The sequence below is a fragment of the Petaurus breviceps genome, unplaced genomic scaffold (genome assembly GCF_028583685.1).
Source record: "Petaurus breviceps papuanus isolate PSGF00001 unplaced genomic scaffold, PetGlider_PUasm1.0 90847, whole genome shotgun sequence".
NCBI classification, from domain to species: domain Eukaryota; kingdom Metazoa; phylum Chordata; class Mammalia; order Diprotodontia; family Petauridae; genus Petaurus; species Petaurus breviceps.
In genome coordinates, this window is record NW_027187360.1 from 24,802,757 (window position 1) to 24,829,320 (window position 26,564).

Genomic DNA, 26,564 nt, shown 5'->3' on the forward strand with positions numbered 1-26,564 from the left:
CTGACCTTGGCACAAAACCCCAATACAGTGGGAAAGATGCATACATCAAAGAAAATATCAGCCAGTGTCAAAAGTTAATGAAAGTCTAACTTCATAACAACTGCAAACAGAGACTCCAAGGGGAAAAATGGATTTTCCATAAGGACTACATGAATACTTAAAAGAAATGAAGAAAAATAAATAAAATGAAATATAAGCTCCAAAGGAAATCACTGAAAGGAGAATAAAGTAGCTTAGAAAATAAAGTAGTAAGCAAGAATTAGATTCTCTGAAAACTAGACTAGACCAAACAGAAATCAGTGGCTCCATGAAACAACAAGAAATATTAGGAGGAAAAAAATCAAAAGATTAAAAAAATAGAGGAAAGTGTAAGATATCTGTCATCAAAAACAACTGACCTGGGAAACAGGTCAAGAAGAGTTATTTTAAGAATCGCTGAACTCACTACAGAGGAGCCTAGACTCTATATTTCAATGAATCATAAATGAAAACTGCCTAGATATATTCGAATCAGAAAGCAAAGTGAAGGCAGAAAGAATCCACTGGTTGATCACCTCCTATAAGGAACCTCAAAAGGGAAAATCTCAAGAATGTCATAGCCAAAATCTAAAGCTCTCATATCAAAAAAAAAGTACTGCAAACAACCAGAATGAAGCAGTTCAAGTAACCAAGGGCAATCAGGATCACACAAGGCCTAGAACCACTAACACCACAAGAGATCTCGGAATATAATCTTCCAAAAGGCTTACAACCAAGAATAATTTACTCCACCAGTTGAGTATATGGGGGTGGAGAAGAGAAGAGAGAAGGAATATGAGAGAGAGAGAAGGAATAACTCATGAAATAGAGGACTTTTGAGCATTTCTGATGAAAAGAACAGAGCTAAGCAGGGACTTTGAAAAATAAGTACAACAGTCCAGACAAACTTAGAAAGGTAAATTTATTTGATTGGAAGGAATTATATGATGATACAGTATGCTAACATTCTAATAGGGGGAGAAGAAACAGGTGTGCCTTCAGAACTTTAATGTTTTCAAAGGGAAGTGAGGAAGGTTAATAAAATAGAGGTTCTTGTGTAGTTGGGGAGGTTGGATTGGTTCTATTCTGAGGTTTTGAAGAGAATAAGAGAAGGGAAGGTAAAAGAAGGAATACACTAGCATAGAAAGGAAAAAGAAGGGATTAGAAAGTGAATAATATTATTTCTCATAATACTGGGATGTGTGAGAAGAATATATAAACATGGAAGAACAGATGGGGTAGTGGGCACCAGATGAACCTCACTCCTATCAGAAATGGACAGAGTACTAAACCCACACAATACAAATACACACACACACTCACCCAGAGCCTGGTGTAGAAATATTTCAAACACTTCAGGGAAACAAATTGGAATGGGGTGAGGTAAATAAGAAGTAAAAGAGGGAAGGAATAGATAGAAGGTACAGAAACATACGTTTTTTGCATTTGGCCACTTTGTAGATTGCTTGACTATGCTTATTTGTTACAAGAGTTTCTTCCTTTCCCTTCTTTCTCTCAGTTAATGGGGGAGGGAGGAGGAGAAGATCCTGGGAGAAGAGAGAACAAGAAATAGTTATGTCCAAAAAAAAAAAAAAAAAGAGGGCTACTGTAACATTTTTTTTAATGCAGAAACAAAAGTAGTTCAAAAAATGTGATTTTGGAAGTAACATGCAGAATTTATAAGTATTTTAAAAGCAAGAAGTGTGAAGTGAAGATTCATAGAATTCTCTTTTTGCATTCTTCTTTGATTATATAAATGCTCTTCTTGGTATATAAGGTCATAATAAAAATAGTTTCTTAAAAGAGCAAAAAAAGCAGCAGTAGGGTAGGAAATATATATATAGGAAAACATGGGCACTACCTTTAATTAGTAAATTCTACTTTTAAATAATATATTCTTTGTAACCAGTGGTGTTCATAGTTACAGTGGGTAAATGAACACTGTGGTAGCCCTTTTTAATGGCCCTTCTTAAATGGCTGAAATATCTGTTTACTAGTGTGGTCACAACTACATTTTTATAATTATTTATAGTTGCTCTTTAGTTATATAACTATTACTTTAACTATAGTTGTAGTTACAGTTATTTTACCTTCAAATTTTTGTTGATATATTAATAAACCAGAGTATTAGAGATTTAGGTGTTTCTGCTTTGGCACAATATTACAACACTATTCCTTTCCTAGATACATAACTGATGAAACACTCAAATTCATTAAAGTGATTTAAGAGGTTATAGAGTTATTTGTTGATAATGCATAGTATCAGATATTTCAAAAGTCTGTTATCTTGCCCCTTTCCAAGAACACAACAAATTCCAAGAATCTGGTGAACTCAGGATCTTTTGACCTCATTAAGAGCATCATTTTGGCAGATGGTACCTAAATAACACAATTCAATTCAATATGCATAGTATGTCTACTATATTCCAGGCACTGCTAATATGAAGTAAAAAATGAAATTGTCCCTACCTTCAAGCAGCTTTCATTCTACTGAGGGGGTGGAGGGGATACAAACCATCTCATATAAACTGCTACTTGAAAACAAGGATGTGTCTTTATCAAACACAGAGTATTAAAGCATATGTTGTAACTTGAGGGAAGTTTTAGTTCCAAGACAAATGTACAAAGCTACTAGATAAATTTTTCCTTGCTCTAATAAATCTTAACAATCACCCAGCAGAGTGATGAAGTGAAGATACACATAGAGAAGGAAGATAGATAGAACTCAGATATGAGAATGATAAAATAAATATACACCAAAAAAAATAGTAGATGGGAAAGGAGCAAATGTGGAGAAAACCTACAACTAGGAATTTCATAAATTGTACCCAGAATAAAGGGCATTAAAGCCATCCTCAATTTGCCACGGGGGAATGGGGTGGGGAAGGAGTCAGTCCAGACGTCATCTCAAAGATGGAAACAGGGACCTCCAGGGAACAAAACCTTTGCTGGGAAGGCTGCTCACACCACCATCCTATTCCAGAGTAAGAGAGTCAATACGCAACTTTCTATTTAAATTGAGCTTAACATTGAGTTAACAAACAATTGTTTCTTTACATTTTTCATTCAAAAAAGCCTTATTACTGGGGTGTAGGAATGGAATGGCAACCTTTATAACAAAGAGACAAATGATTTTGGAGGGGAGATTAAACATCTTAAAACTGACCTCACTCCCTAAACTCTCAAAGTATCAAGTTAGAGCTAGAAGGGACCTTAGGGAAAACTTAATGGACAGATGAATGAACAAAGAATGAACCCACAAAAAAAGTATTTGGTAAGCACTTACTTTGTACCAAGCATTGTACTAATCTCTGAGAATACAAATACAGAAAGAGGTCCTCAAAGAACTTACATTCTGAAGAAAAGAAACACACACACACACACACACACACACACACACACACACACACACGGGAGTGGTGGTCAAGGAAGGATGTTTTAGTCTGGGAGGTTACCAGGAAAGTGAATGTAGTCACTGGGCATTTGATTGCTGATATTTTCCAAGAATGATAGTGTTATCTTCATTACTAATGATCATTAAGTCCAACTCAATTTTATTTATTTTTACTGAAAAAGTAATTATGTCACACAGAAAAGTTCATCTGACTCTTATTAAAACTCAGACTGAGCTAAGCTGAAATCAAATAGAGTTTTTGTCTTAGATTCACAGACTGTCAGAGCTGGTCCAACCTATTCATCTTGTAAAAGGAAAATAGAGACCCAAAGAGTGCTGGAGCAAAGACTAGCATCTAGTTCTAATCCCCAGGTCAGCACTACTTCTAAGTCTAGGGAAGCCATAGCTCCCTCCCTTACTTTGTTAAGACTTCCATCCCTGCCAAGGGACCAAAGAAGATTGATCTGACCAATCATAGACAGGAGTGAGAACTTCTAGTGTGCCTTTGGTCACTGTATGCATTTTTTTCCCAAGTGGCAAAATGTTTTATGAGATGTCCTTGAAGGGCTAACCCTAATTTTTAAGGGTCACCTGCTATATCTACACTAAGGGGCCTATCTCATTCATAAAGATAATCTCCATCCTTACCCTACAACCTGGGCAGTTTATCTATCCCTCCCTTCCCCCACACTTCAGTCTTTGCTGGAGGAGCCAAAGGAGATATTTAAACTGCTTGCTCAAGGACGCCTGCTCTTCCTTCCCTCCTAACTACCCAATCACAAGTTCTGCCTGGCTACACCAAGTCCATCACCAAACCTAATCTAATCTTCTTGAGGGGAATACAACTGGTCAGTGATACCTTAAAATTTCAAACCCTAGGGCAAATTTCACTACCCAAGGGCAATTAATAGGTAATTACCTGACCTAGGGAAGGGGCCCAGTTATTGAAATGTGGAAGCTACAACCCAAATGGAAAATAGCTCTTAGGGGCAGCTAGATGGTGCAGTGAGTAGAGTGCTGGCCCTGGAGTCAGGAGGACCTAAGTTCAGATCTGACCTCAGACACTTAATACACACACACAAAAACTAGCTGTGTGACCTTGGGCAAGTTACTTAACCCCAACTACCCTCCAAAAAAAAATAGCTCTTAAAAGTTAGACTACAGCAATACATTTCACTATCCAAGGACAATTACCTGACCTAGGGCAGAGTCCTAGTTACCAGAATATGGATGCCACAACCCAAATGGAAAGTAGCTCTTAAATTTTGTTGCTCAATTGTTTTCAGTCAAGTCTGGCTCTTCCCGACACCATCTGGGGTTTTCTTGGCAAGGATATTGGAGTGGTTTTCTATTTTCTTCCTTACCTCATTTTATAGATGAAAAAATTGAGGCAAACAAGGTTAAGTGACTTGCCCAGGGTCACAAAGCTAGCATCTTCAAAGTTAGATTTAGAGCAATAAACATACTTTTCTAATGTCACAATGGTCTTTTCCTATGAAATGTTTTGGGGCATGTTGAAATTTGAGGCAGTGAGAAAATGGTTTGGGACAAGTTGAAATTCTTGATATTTCAAGAGAATGGGGGAGGGAGGAAATGTTGGAATAGTGGGACTATTATCCCACTCATCCACCTAAGATAACTATATTTCTAATGTAGAAACTTAAGATTGTGTCAGTTTTTCTGGCTGTCACATCACACTATTGATTCACATGTACCCTGAAGACCAGTAAAAACCATAGTATTTTTTCCACATCAATAATTTTCTAGGAGTTTCTCCCACAATAGGATTTGTGGAGTTGCATACCATCTATGCCCTCATGTAAACACATAACTGATTTTAAAAAAATGTTACAGATAGGCTGAGGATAAAGACCTGGGACATTCTATTAGAAAAGACTGCCTTACAGAGTTGACATTGATTCATTAATCACCATTTATTTGTTCTGGTCAGTCAGTCATCCTGTTCTAAGCCCACCCAACAATACCATATTATTCGGTTCATATTCCTCTATCTTGTTCCAAGAATGTAAGGAGTGAATTTGTTAAACACCTTGCTGAAATCCTGATATACCACCTCCACAGTACTCCTCTAATTTATAGTGTCTAATGACACTGTCCAAAAAGGAAATGAGACTAGTTTTACATGACTTGTTCTCAATAGACTCCCTTTGCTTCTTAGTGATCATCTCATCCTCTAGTCCAACTGACTGCAAACCAATTTCCTTACATCTTTGATATCAGCAATTTATCTGAGAAATTTGCTACAAAGATTTTTTCTCTAATTGTTGCTATCCTAATTCTTTTTGTTTTGTTTCATTTGCTTTTTTGGAGGGGGGAAGGTAGGGCAGTTGGGGTTAAGTGACTTGCCCAAGATCACATGGCTAGTTTTGTATTAAGTGTCTGAGGTCAGATTTGAACTCAGGTCCTCCTGACTCCAGGGCTGGTGCTCTATTCACTGCGCCACCTAGCTGCCCCTTCTATCCTAATTCTAATGACATTGATTTTGCTTGTGCAAAAGTTTTTCAATTTTATGTAAGCAAAACTTTGCATTTTATCTTCAATGATCACACCTCTATCCTTTGTTCAGCTGAGAATTAACTACTTAGCCACTTTTATGAAAGGTACTTTCTTCCTTTCCCCTCTAATTTTTTTTTTGTGAAATAATGTTTTATAATGAATCTATCTGGAGTTCTTTGTGGTATATGATATATAAGTATAAGTTGTTGTCTAATTTTAATTTCTGCCAGACTGTTTTCCAGTTAACTCATTTTTTTTTTATCAAATAAGGATTCCTTAAGCCAGTAGTTTGTGACTTTGTATTCACCAAATACCATGCTACTATGTTAAACTGTTTCCAGGTCTTATTTTCCTAAAGTGTTCTATTGCTCAACCTTTCTTTTTTTTTTTTAACCAGTACAATATTAAAAAAAAAGATTATTATTGCTTTAAGCCATAGTTTTAGATCTGGTAGGTCCCCTCCAATCCTACTTTTAAAAACTGTTCCCTTTGTAGTTCTTGATCTTTTGTTCCTTCACAAGAATTTTGTTACATGGTTCTTTAAAGAAACTCACTGGTAGCTTGATTGAAATAGCACTAAATCTGTAAATTAAATCGGGCAGTAACATTTTTGTTATATTGGTACAATCCAACTATGAACAATGTTGCTGTTCGGTCATTTTACATTCATGTTCAACTCTTCCTGACCCTATTTGATGCTTTTTTGGCAAAGATACTGCTGGAGTAGTTTCCCATTTCCTTCTCCAAATCATTTTATAGCTGAAGAAACTGAGGCAAAAAGGGTTAAGTGACTTGCCTAAAGTCACATAGCTAGTGTCTGAGGCCAGATTTGAACTCATAATAGTCTTTCTGACTACAAGCCTGGTGCTCTATCCACTGCACCACCTAGCTGCCCATGAGCAATTAATATTTCTCCAATTATTTAAATATTCCTTTATTTTCTTAAGTACCATTTTCTAGTTGTATTCATGTAAGTTAATCCAATTTTATATAACATGGTCTCTAATTTTTTTTTTTTAAGAAATTGGGGTTAAGTAACTTGCTCAAGGTTACACAGTTATTTCTGGGTGTGGTGCTAAGTATCTGAGCCCGGATTCGATCCCCAGGTCATCCCGACACTGGGGCCAGTGTTCTTACTCACTGAGCCACCTGGCTGCCCCTTCTAGTTTTTTTATTATCCCAATCACGTTCCTTAAGATATGCTCTAATTTGCAAATATCTTTCCTAACAGTGAGCTCACAAAATTATTTTCCCCCTTAGTTAAAAAACAATTACTTCCCTATTGAAGTTCTACTATGTTTCTTTACTGTGTTCAGTAGGTGATGCTTAGGTTCTTTAAAGATATGCCAGCAAAGTACAAGTTCTGATAGGCCTTACACCAAGCAGAAAGGTTTTGCTTTAAGGGCTTAGTTACAGACTATAGTTATCATCTGAGAAATATCATAGCTAAATTCAGAGGTTGATCTCAAGATGATACATTTTATAGCTGCAGCAGCTCCCTAAGAGTACCTACTAAGTCACTGAGGGATTGTTGTTTGCATCGGTGAAGTACCCACTCCAACAAAACCATGGATTTTCTCAGTATTGACTCAAAAGAAGAGAGACTGGCTTGCTGGCTGGTCAGGGAAGATCATATAGGTAATGTCAAAGGTGGTTTAAGATCATGGCCATGGATGATGAAAACGGGCATGGACTTCTTTAATGTTCTCTAAATCAGTTACCAAGTCTTGGTGTTCCCTGGTCATCTTTATGCCATGTCTCTGCCTTCAACTGGGTATTCCAACTCCTGCCCTGGACTTCTGAATGGTAAGACTGCACTATTTTCAGCCCAACCTTAACCCATCATTCTGCTGTTTTTTGAAACAGTAATCAATTCAACATTTTTCTTCCAGGAAATGAAATGTCAATCAATTGCTTTAAGATTCCACTCACTATCCCTATGGGTTCTCTGACCAAACACACCTCCTTGGCCACCACTCTTCTGTATGTGTGGTCTTCCTATATTAGAATGTACATTCTTTGAAGGTGAGATCTTTTTTTATTTTTTCTTTATTTTTTTTCTTTCTTTTATTTTTTGCCTTTTTGGAGGGCAATCGGGTTTAAGTGACTTGCCCAAGGTCACACAGCTCGTTTTCGTGTTAAGTGTCGGAGGCTGGATTTGAATTCAGGTCCTCCTGACTCCAGGGCCGGTGCTCTATTCACTGCACCACCTAGCTAGCTGCCCCTTAAATTTTTTACAAAAATGTTTTGCTTTTTGGAGGGGCAATTGGAGTTGTGACTTGCCCAAGGTCACATGGCTAGTTTTTGTGTTAAGTGTCTGAGGCCAGATTTGAACTCAGGTCCTCCTGATTCCAACGCTGGTGCTCTATTCACTGCGCCACCTAGCCGCCCCTTTTCTTTATTTATTTTTGCTTTATTTCCATTACCAGTACTTAACACAGTGCCCAACACAAAGAAAGCACCTAACAAAATGCTTTTTCATTTAATCAAAACAAGAATTTAATAGCTCTGTCTCTGTTGTCCTCTCTCCCAAGCTCTCAAAGTAGGAGGTTCTACCCCTTTTTTGATAAACTACTTCAATGAGACTAAGATTCATTCTAGACTATAATATTCTTATACTAGAGGAAAATATTCTTATAGGACCTTGCCATTCTACTGGCTCTTAATTCCCTAACACATAGCTGCCAGGTAGGGGAAAGGCTTGAAGTAATCAGACCTCCTCATTTACAAGTTATGCTAGAACCTTTTAGCAGGAACACTCAGTTCTGGCTCAGACTCTACTGAGTTATTATTTTGAGTTCCTCAGTCAATCAGAAGACTTTTCATCACTACAAAGTGAGTTATTCATGGCCCCTTCATCATTCATGGTCAGGAAATGGCTCTCAAAAGTTCCACTGGTTGGATTGGCAGCAAGTGAGTATACTGTACATGTTCTGTATAACCCACCAGGAGAGCAAATCCATATACACTGTAAGGACTGATCCTCATAGCCAGTCGTGTGTGTGTATGTGTACTTTTAAATGATAAGTTTGTTAGTAAGATTACTCATCAGTCATATCAGTCCTTTTTCTATCAGAATCAATTCTGACACTATCACCAGAATTTACTTTTTCAGAGTTTCCCTTCTGACTCAAACTAACTTCCCATTACACTCTCAGGGTCACTGGATCCTCTCTATATTATCTTTGGACTCTGAAATTCTTTCTTCTAGAGTCTTAATGTAAACACCAAACTATTACCAGCAGTTTTCCCCTATAAATGCTAAAATGACATCATTACTGCCTCTCATGGTTTTTAATCAAATACCAGTTTATTACTGTTTCATTACTTTCTTTACCTTTTGAGAGGTTAGACACAAAGGAAGCTGAGAATTATGTTTCCCTGCTTCTTACACAGACAGACCTTCAGCAAACTTCTAGATAGTTGAATTCTCTCATCATAAATATATCCTGCTTCTGTACTAGCTTTATGAACTATTAGGAACTCATCTTCTAATTCCTCTAGCTGTCCTGTCAGACTGTAGAATATCTGCATCATTATATCAAAGTGTGTTTCTTCCTCTTTTGATACTTATACAAATGCACTCTACTGTGTCTCCCCCCTCAAGTCTGTGGATTTTCACGAGTGATTTTTTTTATGTGCCCTCCCCTGCTTCCAGGAATTTGTATTTCCTTTGTATATATATATATATATATTTTTTTTTTTAACTTAGATATTAGTGTTAATACTGTCTCCCAAATCCCCCTACCTACCACAAAATAATATAATATCTTCAAGGAGCAAGGACTCTTTTGTTTTCTTCTTTGTGTTCTTAGTACTTGAATTCAGTATCTTTTTTGGGGGGAATATTAAAAAAAAAAACCATGACAGTCCCTGGACTTACAGCCTTGAGCAGTAGTCTGACATCAACAAAATTTTAGTGAAAATTGACATGGTGTACTGGGAAACCATGCTGACTTTGGATGAAGGAAGACAAGGGTCCAAATTATGGTATACTTCTTACTGTATGACACTGGACACCAGACTTTTCACTTTTCTAAACTTCAGTTTATTTAATTTTAAAATGAAAGAGTTGTACTAGAACCATAGGATCATAGACTCAGAGATGGAAGGAATCTTAAAAATCATCTGATCTAACACCTTAGTTTATATATATGAAAACTGAGGACCAAACAGGTTAAATGACTTGTCCAGGGTTACAGGCAGTAAATAGCAGAGCTGGGATTTACACTATAATCCTAGGATATAACAGGAACTGAGTGCTAGTTTCTTGACTCAACAATTTCTTGATCCAGGGCCAACTATTATTGATCCAGGGTCAAGATATCATGTTAAAGAAAAGTAAAGCAACACCTCTGGTTCATCTGGATAGCCCAATAAAAACAGATCCCTCCAAGATTCTAATAATCCTAAGAAAAAGAATAAATAAAAATAATATATATCAGTATTTTGCTTTAGTCAATATTCACCTTGAGAGAATATATTTTGATTCACCCAGGAATGTCCTTCTTAAACACCTAATAAGAACACAGTAAATATTAATTGATGAAGAAGATGATGCTGGTAGTACATGGTTAAAAAAATCAATAACTTTAAAAATATCAATCCCTGGGTGGCAGTCACATGAGGTCACCTTCACAGCAAGAAATGAAATCCTTTCTACTTATATTTTACAGTAAAAAGACTTCAAATTTAATGTTATTTTTAAAAATTACAAACAAACTATAATAGTAAAAATATACATTTATTACTCATTCCAACTCAATCATACAACAGTTAATGCTTCATGGATAAGGACCATATAAATCACCAGGTCTAAAAACTCACCAAAACCATGAAATTTGAAGACTGTCATGAATATATTTCATTTGCTGCACTCTATGTATGCAAAGTACTAAATCAAGGTCCAGGATAGTAATTTTTGTCCCCAGAGAACTATACTGTCAGGTTATTTGTCCTAATAATTTTCTTTAAAAACTCAGTGCAAATAGATTTTATATCACCATCACATCCAAATAAACTTAAGTCCAAACAATGGCAACCTATTAAATCTTATACCTGATTCAAGTTTATTTGCTGCTGTTTTTGCTACCTGTCTATCTCTGTGCTCCCTCTGCTGACACTGGAAAGGAATGGGTGTCAACAGTGTCCCAGAAATTTTGTTATTATTTCTTTCCCTCTCACTAACCAGTAACAGCAGATGATCTGAGGAGGACTCAAAGAACTGGATAAAAGGAAAAATATTCTTGAGTCTCCAACCACTTCTGTATCCACTAGGTTGGAGGGCAGGGTTTGGAGCAATGGGCATAAAGGGATTCATAAGGACTCTGCCCAGTCAAGCCAGATTGGTTTACACTTGTCTCTTTACACATCTGGCTGGGTCTACTTGCAGTTTCATTCATGAAATTTCCTTTTACTCTGACATAATAATCAATCAACTTTTATTGTATTTTATATTAAATAATTATTACATTATAATTAAATAATTTTTATAATTTTAAATAAAATAAATATTATTACATTACAATTAATGTACAAATACGTTTCTCAAGCATCAGTGGAAATCTGTGTTTACCAAGACCATCCTATATCTAATGTTTTTCATTTTCCACTCAAGGACAAACAATAATTCAGGATTTTACATTTTGTAGTGCTATATTTACCCTAAAATTTTCAACTAGTGAGCATGGAAAAGGCAAAAATTGCATCTAATCACTCCTATTTTTACATGCAGTTCACAATATCCAGAGTTAGTACTGTTAACAGAACTGTCAACTATAATATAACTATTGCCTAAGTAGCTTCTACAGTGTTGAATTACAAAAATGGGACCCCAAAAATGGGCATTGTAAAGGTATTTCGAGGAGTAGTAGCTAGGAAGGAGTAAAAAAATTAAAATTTGCCCACTGAATATAATATAGCACAAGTACCTAGGTTAATTTGAATCCAGCCATTTTTGAAAAACATTCTTATAAATAATTTGTTTTCACTATAAGCCCATGCTTTCTATCAAAGATATTACTCAACAGGCCATCTACTAAGAAGCACTAAAGTAAATACTTCATTAAAGTCAAGTTTATATTTAAGCAAGTACAGTAAAAGGTATGCTATTCTTTTGAGATTAGTTGTAAACAAATATTTGAGTTCTAAGAAAATCAATCTCTTACTTGATCCATCAAGACCTCAGTCTGGACCTCCTTTAACTAGATGATTTTTACTTCTCAATAATAGAGTGGTACGGAGATTGTTTATTATCTTCCATAAATTTTAAGGGTAATAAAGAAACATTAAGCAGTGGGGTTTTATAGTTAAAACCTTGTAGAGAGTAACAATTTTAGATATAAGTTTACTTTTTAAATTTAAAAATACTGTACAAAAATTAGGTCAACTTGTATACAAGATTAAATTGCAGGCTCTCCCCAAGAGGACATCATATTTCTTGCAACCCTCTTCATTAAAGGCTACTCTTTTGCTACTCCCTATGATTCACCGGGACTTAGAAAAGTAAGCACACTTCTCACCTCTTTCAGGTTACTATTCTACCATTATTCCTGAATGGCCATCCCTCTTTCGAGATTAACGTAATCAATTTTAAAATTTTAACAATTTTATGATATCTTTCATTTTTATGTAACAATAATTTCCACATAAAGTGAAGCCCTTCTTGCAACAACAAAAAACAAGGTAAAAAAAAAAGTGGTTATATCTGACTGCTGTTGTTGTTCAGTCATGTCCAAATCTTTGTGACCCCATAGAACATATCATATCAGGCCTTTCAGATGCAGGGCTCAGTGACTTGCCCAGGGTCACAGAGCTAGTAAGTGTCCAAGGCCAGATAGGAAATCAGAAAGATGAGTCTTCCTGGCTTCTGTTCCAGTGCTCTACTCTATCCATGGTGCCACCTAGCTGCCCTTATATCTGACAGCATATGCAATATTCTCTTACTGTGTGCCTCTCCCCAACCCTTGCCCCTCACCTTGCTGAGAGGTTCATTCTGTTCCCTGGAATCAAGTTTTGTCTTTATTCAAAATACCTTCCTTTTAGTATCCTTTTCTATCATTTTAATCATTATGTATGTTGTTTTAATTCTGTTTACTTCATTGTTTCCTTCATGAAAGGCTTCCTATGTTTCTCCGAATTCCTCATGATCATGGCTTCATGTAATTCATTTATGCCAATCTTTTCCCATTCTTCTTGTTGTCCTTTTACTTACCTCCAGTCATTCTCCTAACTTTTTCAATTACATTAATATCTGATTTAGTAGCTTCTTGGGATTTAATATTCATAGTACAGATTCCTCTAAAACAGGACTGTACAACCTGGACCCATGGGTCTTAAGCAGCCTGCAGGCCACTTGGAGTACAACCAAAGGATTTCAGGTAGCCCGCAAAAAATGTAGAGGAAAACATCCTCTGTATTTTTCTTGGTCAGGTCACCCAAATCCTTTGGCATGCTGCAAGTGGTCCATGCAGGCATACTCTAAAACCTACCACACAATTCATCAATATCCTGAATTCCAATGATTTCCTTTTCCAGCTACAAATGGCATGATTACTCTTTACATCTCTCCATATCTCAAAAATTAACACCATCAAGATCCAAAACTTTTAAATGTCAAATTCCTTCCATACTTCCATCTATCCCACTATCTCATTCATACTAAACCTACCCTTATCTTAACACTACCTCTAGTTCCTTGAGCTACTACCTTTATTCATTCAGACCTCCTCCATTCTAGTATTAATTGCTTCCATAATCAGCCTTGATCTATCCTGACTTAAAAATCTTCATCACTTCGTTATTCCCACCATCCAGTTTCTTGGCTCCAACTCCAGGTCTGCTGAATGTTACTAAAATAAATTAAAGTAATGAAACTGATCCTATTTTGTCCATTATAAATTCATAGCACATAACACTTCGGCTAGTCCTTCTAAGTCACTTGATAACCCTACTCTATACAACTCCTTATCTAATTCACTATAGCAATTATTTCAAAAATTTTCTTTCCTCGAGCCTAACAGGTACCACACTCCCAAAACTCCTTCAGCTCCTCTCTTCCCATCCTTAAAATTTGTAAGTATCATCACCTACACTCTCCTTCCCTCAAGTCACAGAAGGAGTTACCTCTACTCCTCAGTGATTCAATTCTCCAGTCTCCTTCTAGCATCTTGCCCCATCAGTCTTTTCCATCTCCATTTCTCTGCACTGGCTTCTTTTCATCTGCTGGTTTCTACAATCTTTTTTTTTTTTGATAAATGTGGTGCTACAACCCTTCTACCTTATTCAGCTACCATTCGATCCTGATTTCCCTTCATTGTTAAGCTTCTTTTAAAAAGAAAGCTATCTATTCCCAATGCTGCCAATACTTTTTCTTTTTAAAATTTTTTTAAAAAATCATTGTTTTCAGTTCCAAATTCTCTCCCTCCCCCATGCACTGACAAGGCAAGAAATATGATACTCATTATGCATATGAAGTCATACAAAACATATTTCCACATTAGCCATGCTGCAAAAAAAAGCAATAAAAACAAAGAAAGTGAAAAAAATATGCTTCAATCTGCCCTCAGAGTTCATCAGTTCTCTGGAGGTAGACAGCATTTTTCATCACAGGTTCTTTGGAACCATCATGGATTGTTGTATTGGATCAGAGTAGCTAAAGTTTTTCACAGTTGATTATCATAACAATATTACTGTTACTGTGTACAATGTTCTCCTAGTTTCGTTCACTTTACTTCACATAAACTCATATATGCCTTCCCAGGTTTTTCTGGAACCATCCCTTTTGTCAATAATTTCTTATAGCACAATAGCTTTCCATCATAATCATGTACTACAACTTGTTCAATTATTTCCCAACTGATGGGTATCCTCTCAGTTTCTTTTGGAGTACAGACCTAGTATCGGTATTGCTGGGTCAAAAGGTTTTATGCTGCCAATTCTACATTATTCACCCTTTTCTTATTCCTTTGTATCTCTGACTACTCTAATGAAATGGTTCTTTCAGAGGTCAAAGACACTTCAATCAACAAAATCCAATGGATTTTTTCAGATCCCATCTTCCTGGACCTCCACAGCTTCTCACTGTTGACTTCTCACTACTGGCTACTCTTTCTTTCTTTTAGATTCAAGATACCATACTCTCATTGTTTTCTTATTTCTCTAATTGACCCAATATGGTAAAGTGGAAAAATAATGGATTTGAATCCTAGATGTCACCTAACTTCTCTGGGCCTTAGTTTCCTCACCTAGAAAATTAAGGGATTTTTCATTTAATGGCCTTTATCATTGTAGCTCCAGAATCTTATGATCATACTAATTTCTCATCTTTTTCCTGACCTTTTACTGTGAGTTTCCTCAGGAGGATCCCTAATGGTAAGGACAGAGGAAAGGAGAAAGACCAAAAAGGATGCCTGGGAAATGGAAGTTAACTTAAGCACCAACTCAATTTGCTAGTACCACTTTCACTGTTGATAGTATTAGTTTTGAAAAAATACACAATGCTTAATTGGGAAATGGCTAAACAAATTGTGGCAAATTACCATGGAATACTATGGTAAGAAATTAATAGAGAGAGACAAGGAAAGAGATATGAATTGATGCAAAGTGAAGTAAACAGAATCAGGAAAAATATATATGATGAATTCAATATGAAAGGAAAGAACAACAAAATAACTGAAACTGAATGCTGTGAAATTATAATGACCAATCTTGACCTCTACAGAAGTGGAAGACTGTAGAACACTGTATATAATGTCAGACTTGACTGATATATAGGCTAGTTTTGCTAGACAAGGCTTTTAAAATTCTTTTTTATTATAAGAGATGACTTTCTGGAAGGAATGGGTGGGAGATATTGATAAATGAAGGGGATGTAAAAAATACAAGTTTTGAAAATTAAAAAATCCCTGTTTAGTTATATATAACCCCTACACCTCTATATTCACTAAATTCTATCAAACTTTAAAACTTTATGAAATCTTTGACTTTATGGATAAGAAGGTGATGCTGTGGATTTTTCCTCTTAGAACATAAGTGCCTTGAGAACAAGGCTTGTTATGTTTTTATTACATCCCTAGGACCTAGCACAGTGTCTTCCAAATAAGAAGTGGTTCATAAATGCCTGCTTAACTAAACTGAATCCCCTACATACAGAAATTATCATTTTCTTTACTAGCCTATGGTTTTGGCTTTTTACCTATACAATTGGTACACTTCTACATATATTCTGGATGGACATACTGAAAATTTAAAAATTGAGTTATGAATAAATTTCTCTACAAGTATGTACCCACTTTGCCCAGTGATACTACATGCAGTTTTATAACTATGTGCCCCAGGTTAACAGGGAGAATGTTTTGTTACTATTGGTCATACTATGTCATCTCAGTAAATGCCTTTGCTTTGAGCTAACTGTACCTTCTGGCTACATACTAGTGTGGCCTTATGAGTTATAGAATTAAGAGCACAGATACAAAGAGTACTCCTGAATCCGAAATTATAATTATTCTCTTGTGGAGCCAACCTGGGAGTACAAGTTGATGTGGAAGGAGATGGAGGAATATATAAGAAATAAGGAAGGAGAGAGAATGTTAGCTTGAGAAATAGAGTAGTAGAGCTTTGGTATTTGGTTTTTAAGATAAAGAAAATCTGTGCCCATTTGCAGACAGATGAGAGAAAGCTGGTGGAAGAGATATTAAAGATGCAACAGAATGAGGGAATAACTGATGGAGCAGTGTTCTAAAACATCCTAGAAGAATAAGCACAGTTGGAAAAGTTAGCTTTGGAAAGTAAGCATATGCTTGTCTCTGAGACAATTCCTAGTAACTAAGTATAAAATTCTACCTATTTTTCCCTTATTTTTAAATTAAATTCTTTTATGATTCATAAAAAGTGAAAAGAACTGTTCATAGATCTTTGGAGTTGTAAGTCTACCGTTATGATATATACATGAAATGCCCATTAAACAACCCCTGTTTAGGTTATGATTAATAGCTTACCTTATTTTAAAAAGTAGGGATAAATATGGCTAAAAAATATCACTTGAATTTTAAGTAAAACCACTAAAAAATGAAGTTTGAGAATAAAAGAAAAAGGAAAATACTTACTAAACATTCACTATGGAAATGCTGGCCATATAAATTATTCCATGATTTCCCTTTGGTTGCAATCAAAATAGCAACAAAAATATGCTTTTACTATCAACCTAGAATCTGTTTTTTTAAAAAATCCAGAAAAAATACATTGTTAAACATGGTCCATGTGGTAGTTGGTTCTGCTGAATCAATTTTTAGTCCTCTTTGTTACAAAATTCTTTGTTATGAAGGGAAGATCAGTATAAGAGAAGTGGATAGCAACAAACATGACATTTAAAAAGCATCAAACAAAACAAATTAAAATTTTTTTAAATGATGAATAAAGTTTCAGTCTCTTTATTCCTTTTTTCCTACTTACCTAAAAACTCAAATTCTTCCCAGAGATTTTGGGATGAAAATAATCCTAATCCTATTATTAATAAAATAATTTATAATTCTACTAAACGATGTGAATGTTGGTAGAGCTAAATGATACTGTTTCCCATACACTATTCTCTTCTTTTCTCCCCTATTCCATTTCTACCACTGTTTATAACACTAATTACCTGTAACTTAAGCTCGCCATAAAAAAAATAAAATTGACTCATCAGGGCACAAATGCTGGCCCTAGAGTCAGGAAGATCGTAGTTAAAATTCAGATTAAGTCATTTATTAATTGTGTAACCCTGGGCAAATCACTTAACCACTGTATGCCCAAATTTCCTCAACTGTAAAATAGTAGCACCTACCTCATAGGGTTGTGAGTATCGAATGAGATATGTGTAAAGTAGCACAATGTCTGGCACACAGTAGGTGCTTAATAAATGCTGTTTCTCTTATTCACCTATAAGAAACTGAATTCTGGGAGAAAAAAATTCAAATAAGAACTGAAAGTGTACAAAACTATCAAACAGGGATAAAATGGATATATTCATGAGGCTGAAGGAAAACATGTCCATCCATACTGCTGGTGTCATTCAAAACTGCTTCAGTTTTCAGGAGAATATCTGGTAATATGTAACGAGCCAAAAAGGAGTTTATATCATTTGATCAAGTAATTCCACTTTTGAGAATATATTTCAAGCAAACAACTCAAAACATAAAAAATTTATGAAGATGGTAGCATGGTGAAGAGAACAGAATACTGACTTGGAGGTATGAAGACCTAAATTCAAATTTCATCTCAGATATTTACTCGCTGTGTAACCCTGGGCAAGTTACTTAAATTCTCTGGGTCTCAGTTTCTTCATCTGTAAAATTAGAGGGTTTGACTCTTAAGTTTCCTCCCAGCTCTTATCTATAATCCTATATTCACAGTAGTACTATTAACAAAAGTGAAAAGTAAGAAACAACCCAAACACCTGATGACCTCTTTTAGCTAAGTAAAATATCATATATTAACCTAACAGGATAAAACTATTTTAAATAACAAGTTGTTGTCAATATATGGAAACATTTATATCAAATAAGTAGAGAAAAACAGAATATAGGGTTGTTGTGATTATACAAAAAACCATCTCTCTCAGAAGAGTAAACTCTTAGAAGACCTGAGTAATGTAAATGAATTTGAGGTATATGTTTCTCAAGTTATTTTTTTCCCTTGGGTTGCTCAAATTTCTAATTAAAAACAACAACAAAAATGAATGTATGTCCCATGTTACTTGTATTGGACAGATTAAGGAAAGAGGAAACTAACAGCCAGGAGGTTAAATTTAGCATGAATATGTGAGAAATCTATATTTATCTTCCCTCACTCTAGCTAGAACCTTAAACATTTCAGTGTTGGAAAATTCCACAATACAGATTCATGGTTTGAACCTTAACTTTTCACATGTTTTCTTTAATGGGAATAATATTTAGGTGATCTTCTTGGGGTAAGAAAGCAATACAGATAAATCATTAATATGCTGGACACTTTCAAAATAAAGAGGTGAGACAAGAAATACATGATCACCTCCTCACTGTACCAAACACTGTTTTCCCTAATTTGTGAGGGATCAATTTCAGATTTTGAATGTGAATTTAGTACCAAACAAGTGAACCTTTTCATCCTTTAATGCTGACTTGTTGAAACATTCCCTTAAGATCAGTAGCAGTACATAAAGTATAAACTTCTTTTTTTTAAATTACATCACACTTAAAGAAAAGCTACTAATTTTTAAGGAGCCACCTCTAGATTCTCTTATCTGAAGCATAAGAAGAAATTGTGTAATGGCATAATGACACCTTCATCAAGACACCTTTGAATGTCTACTGCTTACAAGACGTTGTGCTTGGTGCTACTGATACAAAAAGAAAAAAGACAGCGCCCTTGCCTCAAGGACTTGACAGTCTACTTGTAGAGACAGGGCATACAAACAAAGTATTAATAATAACAATACAAGGTAGTAGTACATGCAGTAAGGGATATAAGAAATAATCTATTGGATTTGACTATCATCTTAAATGAGTTCTTTTTCTGTTCTGAGTTAAGGTACAATGATGGTTCAGGAAAGGTACACTTTTACACTTTGCTCTTGAGCCCAACTTTTTTTTCCTCATCATTGCTTGCTTCCCCCTCTGAGTCACTTTATTTTGTATACATACTATATTTGCTTGTGACCATGTATCCCACTCAGTAGAACACAGGCTCTTTAAAGGCAAAGGCTGTCTTGCTTATGCATTTGTATACCCATCACATAGCACAGTGTCTGACACATAGCAGGCATTTAATAAATACTTGCTAACTGAATGATCTTCCATTTTTGCATACACTAATGTGTCAGAATGCAATAATCAGGCCTATGCCAAATTGTCTTAGCAGGTTTTGTGAGAAGTCTACTTTTTGCCTCAGTATCTGGGGAATGCTGATAGGGCAAAAACATGCTCAGTTGTACTGAGATGAGGATGGAAGGGGAAGAACCCCTCACCTACCCAAAACCCATCCAGCCACCTTGATCATTCAAATTTCTAGTATCCTCTTTATTAAACATAACTATATTGGCTAATATAAACTCCAGAGTAATAAAATGATATTTTACTGAGTGTTAAATCTATTTTGTTACAATTTTCCCTTCACCAGAAGGACTATATACTACATATCTTTCAGTTTTAATCCTTATTATTAGTTAGAAGGGTGATATTAATACAAATAAAAATACATAATATAATCCTTCAAATAAACATGGAATGTCAATTACAAAATTTTTTAGTTATGAAGTTTCAAATGTAAATTTCACTACCATATTACTGAAATATTAAAATAATTTTGTGACAGAATTTCTTAATATAAAAATTCAAATTTTAAGAATATACTTACTTTTTTACACAGGGGAAAGAGAAGCAAAGATAAATTTAACTTGTACTTTTTGTAAACACAATGAAAACCAGAAGCAAAACATTTCTTGTGTTAAAAAAGAAATCTTACCATATAGCTTCCTACAATTCATCAACTAGATTTAAATCTAAGATTTTAAAAGATCATTTAGAGTAAGTTGCTCAGACAGGAGTTCTCAAGAACTTAGGAAAAAGGACTAGAAGTAATTATTTTCATTCACAGAAGGTTACATAGTTCCTTTTGAAAAAAAAAATTAATTCAGTCTTCTTGTTAGCAAAAAGCATATGCAAAAATATTTTTATTAACAGGCAAAAAAACACATTAACATTTTAGTTTTCTTAATTACTATGTACATATGAAAGTTTAATTTAACAAATTAGTTATTTAATATTAATCTAATTGTGCTGATACAGGCATGTAAAATATAGCCTAACATAAGGCATAAAATTGAGACATAAATGCTATGAAATCATAAAAACAGATTTATCTTAGACATATACTAGAGATTTTGGTTACCTACATCATACTATTCTTCTGGATAATGCTAATGTAGGGATTGTTAACCTTTTCCTGGAGCCCTCTGGCAGTCTGGTGAAGCCTACAGACCCCTTCTATGAATAATGCTTTAAATGAGTAAAATAAAATGCAAAGGATTACAAAAGAAACATATATATTGAAATGATCAAAATATTAAAAAAAATAAGTTCATGGCACACTAGGTTAAGAACAGGACAAAGGGTACTGGATTTATTGCTAGCTCTGCTATTATCTAGTTGCATGACTTTAAACAAATTACTTAATTCCTCTGTGTCCATTTTCTCATGTGTCAAACGAACATAACAATGCCTTCCCTAATTCACAAAGCTTTTCTAGGAAGATGACTCGACATGAAGGCATTTTAAGAAGATAAAAAAAATTAGAAACATAAGGCATTTTTATTTTGTTCATTTTGATTAGTTATCAAATTTGAATTTGATTTCTGAACTACACTTTCAGTTACTACAGAAGCAGTTGGAGCTGCTCCCCTTTTAGCTACTTTTCTTTTTTTTAATTTTTTTTTTTTAAGCAATTGGGGTTAAGTAACTTGCTCAAGGTTACACGGCCAGTTATTATTTCTGGGTGTGGTGCTGAGCATCCGAGCCCGGATTTGATCCAGGTCATCCCGACACTGGAGCCGGTGCTCTTACTCGCTGAGCCACCTGGCCGCCCCTAAGCAATTGGGGTTAAGTAACTTGCTCAAGGATACACGGCCAGGTGTTTCTGGGTGGGTGCTAAGTGTCTGAGCCCGGGATTCGATCTCCAGGTGTTCTCAACACTGGAGCTGGTGCTCTTACTCACTGTGCTACCTGGCCGCCCCTCTTTTAGCTACTTTTCAAAAACAAAAGAATGTTTTTAAGATACTAACAACGTTTAAAGATGGTTTTGCTCCATCACACTACTATTTCATTATACTACTTAGCATTATAGGCTACCCAGAGGCTATCAGCAGACACAAAATATTATAGTATATATGTGGTCAAAATGGGGAGTGCTGTGAAAATTCCCACTATTATTTTTTGAACTCCATATAGCAACTTTCATGACATCAAAAGTTATGTCACATTATGAATTTCTATGAAGATAAAAAACATAACAAAACAGCAAGGGAAATATGACACTTAAAAAAGGTAATAATTGTTCACCACATTTAGTCAACTTTTACCCAAACCTGAAACCCCAAAGCCAAGGTTATTTGAATTCCTAATTCTTGTTCTACTCTGCTAATAACACAGGAAAAGTCTTAAAACATACCAATGTTGAAAATTGTTTCTTTAGCTGTCTCAATGTGTCACAGTAGTATAATACATTTTTTCAATGCATCGAGGGAAAATGCTCCTACTAATATTCTCTGAAGAGTTCTTCAAAATGTCCTGTAGTTAAAGAATAAAAATATATGATCTTAAAACTAAGCAAAGCTAAAACAATGAAAACAAAATATATAGTTATTTCCCTATCATTTTAGGCAATAGAACATCAGTAAATACTCATGGAAAAATCTATAAATTTGTTGGGAGTTTTATCCCTTAATCAATTAAAATTAATTAAATTTATTATTTTAAAATTAAATTTCAATTTTAAATTAAAAATAAATTTTAAATTATTAAATTAATTAAAATTAATCAATTAAAAATAATACAGTATAGCATGAACAGACACACTAATTTAATGGTATATTGTTAAATGTAAATATTTGTTACACACCTCAAAAGAATTCTAATTCTGTATGTTTAGCTTCATCTTCAGAGATATATATATATATATATATATATATATATATATATATATATATATATATATATATATCCCAGATGGTTAATAAGCTCTAGTATAGTTTCAAACACACTTATTTGTTAACTTTGGATACTGATGGAAACCTGGTCATCTCAAGTTATCCAGAATCAAACCTGGGAAGAAAGGCAATCTATCCAATACAGGAAATCAGCTTTTGTGATGATACTAAAAACTACTTATATATCTTTCAAATTAAAATAAATGCATTGTATTGTATTGTATGGTGGGGCTGTGTAGCTATATACAAATTATGTTAAGTCTAATAACTTACTGGAAAGAATTTGTATTCTATACCAATTTTTCTTATTATTATGGCTTCTAAAGAACAAGGAAAACTAAAGCCATCACTAAAATAATGAGTTTCCTAATACTTTAGAAAAGAGATAAAGAAAGCAATGAAGTGTTCTTCAAACAAAGTAGACACATTTTTAAATAACACTAAACATGTTACATGGCATTTTATAATTTAAATTGAGTTAAAAATGTGTTTTGTTGGGAAGGGGGTACAGTATGACAGGAAGGAAAAACTCAAGAATAAGAAACTAAAAATTGTGGTCAAACTATCTCAACCTTTTAGGACTAAGCACCTGGAGCTAATCCTACAAAAATAAATATATAACATATACTGGAAATCTCAAACAGAACCCCAAGACTTAGATTTTAAATGCTATAGTGTACTTTGCATAGTCAGCATTTGCTAAATGTTCTTTGAAATAAATTGAGTCCACTGTGACAACCTAACAAGAAACTAGTTCAATTCAAAACATTTTTATTTAAGTAGCACTTTTCTTACTAAATAATTTCTCTTTCACTCTTGTACAATAGATATAATCCTTTGTAAAGGATTATAAATTCCTTATAGATACTCTGACAACCCAAGTCCTTGAATGCATAATCTACCAACATAGAATCCAATCCTCTTGGAACAAATTTTCCATTTTTGAACATCCTATTTCTTTTACATAACTATAATTCCCATCATAGACTCTCTTTTTTTCTATGATGTAAGTATTATGTAGGTCTTTGAAGCTGCTTAATCTACATACAATATAAATAAATGAAGTCACTAAGTACTCTTCCTTAAAGGAGATAACTCAGATAGTCACTATAGTCAAAATGCGTTGGAAAAGCAGACTGAATCAGAATGCATACCATCTTGGGGTAGGGGGAAGGGAGAAGTGGGGAGAACATTTTGAATTCAAAATCTTGTGGGGACGGCCAGGTAGCACAGGAGTAAGAGCACCGGCTCCAGTGTTGACAAGACCTGGAGATCGAATCCTGGGCTCAGACACTTACCCGTGTTTCCCCGATAATAAGACCTATCCCGAAAATAAGCCCTACTGAGATTGCTACTGTAGTGAAGGTGATCCCCTGCGCTACACACTACATTATGGTACCCTCTGTATGCACTGCCCCCGCCCCCATGAAACGCACGCCAAGCTCTGAGCTGCATCCAATCAGAGCTGCAGCAGTGAGCGTGTCATCCTGTTCTTTATTGAATTCATTATTGAGTAAAGGTACATTTTTTTGTTCACATTTACCTGTTTATTAAAATTGCTGTCAATGTTCATTAAAATAAGCCCTCCTCTGAAAATAAGCCCTCTGGTGTTTTTCTGTCCAAAAAAATAATAAGACAGTGTCTTATTATCGGGGAAACACGGTAGCACCCACCCAGAAACACCTGGCTGTGTAACCTTGAGCAAGTTACTTAACCCCTATTGCTTTAAAAAAAAAATCTTGTGGAAGTGAATGTTGGAAACTAAAAATAAATTAATTAACAAAAAGATTACAACTTCCTAAAGAAAAAATAAATAAAATAATTTTTTTTCAGTTTTGGAAAAAGAAGAATACAATAATGTACCTAGGACAGTTGAGAGATAGTGTAAAGAAAAGAAAAAATTGAGAAATACATGGACCAAATAGTAGCTCTTGTCATGGTACTTGGCACCATTGTACCACACTAGCTCCTCTGAAAAAAGAAGGGGCTTGAACTCAGGTCAAAGTTGGTATGATATTTTCTTCTCTAAGCCTGTATACATAATTTAAGGGCTATGCCAACCTAAGGGGTCACCACCATGTTATCTGAGAACCTGAATATCTCCCTCTAAGAATCATCAAGTCCTGATTATTGTCATGAACTTTATGTAAGACTAGATAGATTAATTGTTAGCACAGTTAAAATTACTGCATGTTCCTCTTGTGGTCTAGTGAATACAAAACTGAAAAAGAAGTTGGGAAATCTGACTGAGCTCCACCAATGATTTCCTATAAGATCATGAGGAAAGAAACTAATTCCTTTAATCAAACATGTTTCACCATCTCTAAAATGGATGTTTCTTTTCTGATTTGTTCCTCCCAGATAATCTAAGTTTTCAAAGATGATATTTTAAAAATGTCTTTGAAATGCTTAGATAAAAGGGTGCTATGTAATATTCAAATAAATTACAATGTGTGAATGGAATATTACTATGAGAAATTGTGAATATGAAGAATTCAAAGATATATGTGAGAATACAACTAAAATGATATAGAGTATTGAAGACAGACCCAAAAAATGTACCATGTCTCTACACAGAGGTAATATGTAAAAGTCAACATTAACAGTAATAAGCAGTGATAAAAAAGTAATAAAAGTATATTAAATATATAATGGGGCAATTAGGTGGCATCTGAATGCCAGCTCTGAAATTGAGAAGATCTGAATTCAAATTTGAGGCCTCAGACACTTACTAGCTGTGTAACCCTGGACAAGTCACTTCACCCTGTTTGCTTCAGTTTCCTCATCTGTAAAATGAGCTAAAGAAGGAAATGGCAAACCATTCCAATATATCTTTGCCAAGAAAACCCCAAATGGGTCACAAAGAGTCTGATACAACTGAAACAACTGGACAACAACAACAAAATATAAAATGAATTTTTACTATCTTGTCAATGTTATTATATACATCTTTGTTTCTCTTACAAAATTATTTTTTAAAATATATATAGGAATATGTTATGTATGCAATGTCAAAAAACTAGAAGGTCCCCAACAAGCTGAGTTTATCTGCAACAGCAGATTCAAAGATCATGGATAAGAGTTCTACAACATGGTCAAGTATGGATGGATTAAAATGTGCAAAGATAGAGGAAGTACCATACTGATGAGATTGTTGGTTGACAAATTGGGGAAGTTTAGCTTGGAAAAGAAAAAGTTGGGGGGGATGAGGGTGGAAGGTGGGAAGGGCATGAAAGCTGTCTTCATTAGAAGGGTTGACAGGTGGAAGAGATTAGGACTTTTTGGCTGCAGGTGGCAGAACCAGGAATAATGGGTAAAAGTTGGAAACAGGCAAATTTGATGTCAGGAAAAGTTTCCTTATCAACAGAGATATTTTAAAGTAGAATGGAATGCTTCACTAAGTAATAAGATTAGAAGTCTTCAAACAAAGGCTGGATGAGTACTTGTCAGGTATAGTAGGTATTCCTTCTGGGGTATGGATTAAACTACTCAGCCACTACAGTATCCCTTCTAACTTTAGAATTCTGTGAGTATGTGAGATCACAGATTTCCTGGAATATCTGAATACAATAACTTGTATAATCGTTAATAATAATAAGATGTAGAGGATATTTTTCAAGAGTGCTACATATGGGGCGGCCAGGTAGCACAGTGAGTAAAAGCACCAGCTCCAGTGTCGAGATGACCTGGGGATTGAATCTGGGCTCAGACACTTAGCACCCACCCAGAAACACCTGGCCATGTAACCCTGAGCAAGTTACTTAACCCCAATTGCTTAGGGGCGGCCAGGTGGCTCAGCAAGTAAGAGCATCGGCTCCAGTGTCGGGATGACCTGGGTTCAAATCGGGGCTCAGATACTCAGCACCACACCCAGAAATAACTGGCCCTGTAACCTTGAGCAAGTTACTTAACTCCGAT

The 26,564-nt window shown here is 35.0% G+C and overlaps 1 protein-coding gene across 4 annotated transcripts in view; it reads right to left on the reverse strand.

Annotated features, from left to right (window-relative positions):
- The window catches only part of ZBTB46 (zinc finger and BTB domain containing 46), a 136,551-nt gene that overhangs the window by 98,144 nt on the left and 11,843 nt on the right, over positions 1-26,564 (reverse strand). For 2 of the 4 annotated variants that reach the window (XM_069072637.1, XM_069072636.1), the window contains one exon: positions 22,109-22,227. The exons of 1 other annotated variant lie outside the window; for it this stretch is intronic. The gene's annotated coding sequence lies outside the window, so the exon portion shown is untranslated. Of the gene's footprint in view, positions 1-10,398; positions 10,447-22,108; positions 22,228-26,564 lie in introns of all 4 variants that reach the window. One more of the 4 variants, XM_069072638.1, reaches the window with a different exon arrangement.